Source organism: Lipotes vexillifer, unplaced genomic scaffold, assembly GCF_000442215.2.
Source record: "Lipotes vexillifer unplaced genomic scaffold, Lipotes_vexillifer_v1.1 scaffold57, whole genome shotgun sequence".
Classification (NCBI taxonomy): Eukaryota; Metazoa; Chordata; class Mammalia; order Artiodactyla; family Lipotidae; genus Lipotes; species Lipotes vexillifer.
The window spans coordinates 684,943-690,744 of NW_006788075.1; positions in this window are offsets into that span (position 1 = coordinate 684,943).

Here is a 5,802-nt window from a genome sequence, read left to right on the forward strand (position 1 = left end):
TAGGAAATAAACCCCTTTGTATTGAACAAAGTACAAAGAACCTACTATTTGAAAGAGTCTCAAAGACTTATACCTGGACCTTACTAGTGAGCTCTGTTAGGGACTTTGCTACTCAGACCATTGTTTAAGAACTTCTTAGACTCCTAAGAGGGAAAAATATGGCACAGACCCAGAAGATATATGTTTTAAAAACAATAAGTGTCTGTATACAAACATATACACATGTATATATAATTATATATAATAAACTAAAAGAAGTACATCTACATCTGCTTCTTGGTATAAAAAGTAACAAATTTTCTTAAGATTGTGGAGCGTGCATATGTGATCACATATTTTTCAAGGGCTTCATGGTCTACTGAAAGCCCTGCTATAACTCCTGTGATACCCACTAAGACATGATGTCCTCTTCCTCTCTGGTTGTTTCTATGTCTCTGCACAGGGAATGAGAGGAAGCAATTTTGAGATTTGATGATTTAAGGCAGGTTTTCCTGGTGTTAGGTGGTGAATAAGAGGACTGTCAAGCATATGATCCTATAGTTAAAGTAGTCAAGGAGACGTTTGGAAAAGGTCTGCACAGTTTTACTTTCTGAAATGCACCAAATTAACAAAATAAGAATGAAACTTAATTTCCATTGAAACAGATGGAGAGCTCCAACTTCAAACCGCAGACCCCAAAGAATACTTTCTGACACAAGATAGCACTGTGAAGGAAGTTTAGTGAACTTACCTAGTTCACAAATTTTAACCATTTCCTGCCCAGACTATGCTTACTATCTTCTACCCTAAAATAATCTTGTGACTAACCCTGGCCCCCCCAAACATTATAAGTACCTTTCTCTAATCTTCTGCATATGATTTTCTACTGTGACTTTGTCGAGGTGGTACCTGCCCTTGCTTACCTATTTAATAGACCCAGCTTTGTGAGATCAGTACATATTCCCTGTGGTCTCTGCGTGGGGGCTTCGATAAATTATCTTTGGATGGAGTTTGCCCTTTGTTCTAGTTCAGGCTGCTATAACAACAATACAGTAGACTGGGAGGCTTAAACAACAAACATTTCTCACAGTTCTGGAGGTTGGAAAGTCCAAGATCAAAGTTGGCAGATTTGGTGTCTAATGAAGGCGCATTTCCTGGTTCATAGGAACCAGGTCCTCTAACTTTCTTTTCATATGCTGGAAAGAGGGCTAGAGATCCCCCAAGGTCTCTTTTATAAGAGCTCTAATCCCTCATAACCTAATTACCTCCTCCTAACACCACTGTATTGGGGGTTAAGATTCCAACAGAGGATTGCAACATAAATGCTTGGGGGACACAAACATTCAGTCCATAACCATAATACCTTTTATATCTAAAGATTCATGCCTTCCTTAATTTCATAAAATTTGTTTCATTACATTTTTTAAATATTTTCCCTTTTTCTGTTTTCTTTCCAATTATACTTCCGAGTTGAGTAGTAGTATCTTCATAAATGGCATCTTCTCACTACTTGCTCTTATTTTTGTCCATTTTTTATTTTTTACCATTAGTATAATTTTTATCATATTTTCCCTCCATATTTGGTTTTTTGCAATGTTGATTCCACTCTTTGCACTTTCTAAAGCATTGAATTTAAAATGTTCTTCAATGCCTTGGAGAAATTTTTTCTCCAAGTGTATGTTTTGACTGTCTTTTGCATGCCATATTCTCTCTTTACCTTGTGTTTGCAGAATTTTTTCATAGACAGCATACTGATTTTTTTTTTCTCTTAGTTATTTTTAACATATTCAGTCCTACATGAGTTTCCTACTTCTGCCAAAAGAATCTGAGTGGGAACTTTGACTCTGCTGCATCTTTATCTGCTCTTTTACTTGAAGCGGAGGTTGAAAATTTGAATGTTGAATTTCTTTCTTCTCTGATAGGATTTTGGATGCCCAAGGAGAGTAGAGAGAAAGCTGGGACCATGAGTACTCTTAGTCTGGGAACTTTGTCCCTGTGTTCTTTGGGCTTGATATTATGATTTGGCTCCAGCAAGGCAGATTAGCAAGAAGCCAGGTGAAAATTTTAAGCTCCCAGGTCTTTTCTTTGGTAAGTCAGTACATTTTTTATTTCAGTTAATAGTAATCTTCTGTAATTCAAAGTTGGCTGCAGGATATTGTTTCATATCTTTTCTTTGCCTCTTATAAGCTTTATTTTCAGCATGTGCTTAAGTGTTAGGATGCCAAGTCAATGAAAATGCCACTGGTGATGCTGTTTCTACTTCAGTCCTGGCTGTCATTCCTGTTTGGCAGTAGAGACAGACACCACAGGTACAGTGTTTTCTATCACTGTCTTGTCTTCAAAAAACAAGAGCTGTGCACCATTACTGGTTTTGTTTTGTTTTTAATTTATTTATTTTTGGCTATGTTGGGTCTTCGTTTCTATGCTAGGGCTTTCTCTAGTTGTGGCAAGCAGGGGCCGCTCTTCATCGCGGTGTGCAGGCCTCTCACTATCGCGGCCTCTCTTGTTGCAGAGCACAGGCTCCAGACGTGCAGGCTCAGTAGTTGTGGCTCACGGGCCTAGTTGCTCCGCGGCATGTGGGATCTTCCCAGACCAGGGCTCGAACCCGTGTCCCCTGCATTGGCAGGCAGATTCTCAACCACTGTGCCACCAGGGAAGCCCCACCATTACTGTGAATTCAGTTTGAGGTCTTCTCTCACAGCCTATTCAAACTTTGAGTTGAAATGAGCTGAAAATAAAGCCATTTAGCTTAGTTTGTGTTGCATATCAATATTAGGTCCATTTTATCTGTCTTAAAAGTCATAGTGTTTTCCATTCCATTTTTCTTTATAAAGGAAACAGTTAGTTTAAGATATAATCTGGTAACCATTTTTAGTTAAATATTTTACTGAAGAAAGGAGCTTATAAGCATCTGTAAGAAAAAGAAATGTGTCACTATCTATAAAGGGGAAAATGTTACAATCGTCTTTGAATAGTAGATGCTAGTATAAATGGAGCATTTTGTACATTGTTTGGAAGGAGAAAAAAGTGTGATTCAATAATTTCTCTACCCAGACAAATTCATGAACATAAAGTTCATGAGTCAAAGCAATAAAATGATACTTAAATATACAAAATTTTATGAAATGTGCAACTCAAACATGCTTCTTAAAAATGGCTGTGTCTTGTATTCCAGACAGTTGAAAGGCAAATCAAAATAAAGAACTCATATGGGGAAGTTACGAAAGGATAGGGAAAAAAGAATACCTGTTTTGCAAGAGAGAGATAAAGAGAGAGTGAGTGAGCAAGAATGAGAGAGAGGGAGAGATAGAGAAGAAAACCTAAACCAAGTGAATTTTTACTTTTAAAATAGTTTACTATCTTTAATTTTTAAATGGAATTTGTCTGGCAGAGTGAAGATAGCTTGTAAAGTTCTTTGTTCAGGTCAGAAAAGACCAGTAGGAGGTACTTAAACAATAAACATTTGCCTATTGAAGGATTACTAGAACCTGCTCTATGATCAGAGTATGAAAAAAAAAACTTCCTGAAAAGTTTATTTATTCCCCTAAAAACATAGTATCCACTTATAGAATTATATATAACACTCAGCTCATGAAACATCTCCCCAGTGGCAAATGATTGTTTTTATATCTTATAGTAAACAGAAAAGAGCAATGAAATGTGATGTCTCCAGATGCCCTGCTGGCTTTATGCTTGTATAAAGTTCTCATTTGCCTTCTTTGGCAGCTGTATTTCTTTCCTGAGAGACATTGCTCCTGTCAGATTGGCTCAGTTTTTTCCATCCCTCCTTGAAGTGTTAGTGGTACTCACCAGGGGAAAAGAGGACAGACTAGAAAGTTCTCAAGTGTGAAATTGAACTCATAGCCAAATGCTGAAAATACTGTCTTTGTGTCTCAGCGAAAGTTCCATTAACTTTTGTTTATTTCTGGGTAACACAGTATTTCGTCTTGATTATATCCAGCCCCAGCTGTGGAAGTAATAGAAATGTCTTCTGAATCAATTAGTACACGGGAAACTGTTGTACTATAAAAAATGTACAAGCACCTGAGCTTGAGAATGTTTTTCTCATCTGTACCTTAAATTATACAAATTCAACCATCCTTATTGAAGATTAGCTTATTTTCTAAGAACTTGTAGAAGCTAGGCCTCAGAACTAATGAACTGAGATTTTGTTACTATCTGTTTTCTCCTACAAAACAGATTTTCCCATGGAATGGCACAGAAATAGCTGTTTGAAGGAACTCTTTTTCATTTACAAAGAGCTTTTTGGGTGTATTTGTGCATTATTTTAAAACCCATGTCCCCCAATACTATTTCTGTTTGCAATCCTGATTTTCAGTACTTAAAACTGATCATAATCTTTGATATGGTGTTTCTAAGATGGAAAATCTATCCTTGTTAGGCAAATCATCTGAGAAAGTGTCTGGCACAGTTTTTGACACATAGTTCGTTAGTTTCTTTTATTTTTAGATTTTTTTCAACTTAAAATATTTTCTCTCCTTGACAAATATTGTGTCTAATGCAGCTACTGTCCCTCTTTAAAACAGATTGTGCTACATCAACAACTCATAAAATAGAGATAGATTATTTTACATATTAAAGAAAGTTTGGTTTAAGGGCAAATGTACAACTGGACAGAGAAAGCTTAACTCTTTTCCAGACAGTCAGACTTTTCAATAAGTCCCACATAAGCAGTGAAGTATAATATAAATGTTTAGGTGTCAAGAAAGATGAAACCTCAGTTAGTGGAAATGAAGTATATAAACCAGTTATGATTAGTGTTGTTCATCTGACCTTTCTGGAGTATGGTCCATTCTCCTGTATGCTGCATGACTTTAATTATAGGATGCCAGGCTCCTATACATACATACCCAACTTTTTAATTATAGGATGCCAGGCTCCTATATATACACACCCAACTTTTTGTGCAGAGTGATGTATAACACCTAGCACGCTGGTGGCCTTCATTAAATATTAAATAATAATAATGCATATGCCACCTGACTTACAAAGTAAATACTGCCTTATTTTAAAAGGTCGTTGCAATGGTAAATGGGAGTGTTTTCTTGATTTCACTTTCAGATTTTTCATCATTAGTGTATAGGAATGCCAGAGATTTCTGTACATTAATTTTGTATGCTGCTGCTTTACCAAATTCATTGATTAGCTCTAGTAGTTTTCTGGTAGCATCTTTAGGATTCTCTATGTATACTATCACGTCATCTGCAAACAGTGACAGCTTTACTTCTTTTCCTATTTGGATTCCTTTTATTTCCTTTTCTTCTCTGATTGCTGTGGCTAAAACTTCCAAAACTATGTTGAATAAGAGTGGTGAGAGTGGGCAACCTTGTCTTGTTCCTGATCTTAGTGGAAATGCTTTCAGTTTTTCACCATTGAGGATGATTTTGGCTGTGGGTTTGTCATATATGGCCTTTATTACGTTGAGGAAAGTTCCCTCTGTGCCTACTTTCTGGAGGGTTTTTATCATAAATCGGTGTTGAATTTTGTCGAAAGCTTTCTCTGCATCTATTGAGATGATCATATGGTTTTTCTCCTTCAATTTGTTAATATGGTGTCTACCTAAGGAGACAAAAGACCTGTATGCAGAAAATTATAAGACACTGATGAAAGAAATTAAAGATGATACAAATAGATGGAGAGATATACCATGTTCTTGGATTGGAAGAATCAACATTGTGAAAATGACTCTACTACCCAAAGCAATCTACAGATTCAATGCAATCCCTATCAAACTACCACTGGCATTTTTCATAGAACTAGAACAAAAAATTTCACAATTTATATGGAAACACAAAAGACCCC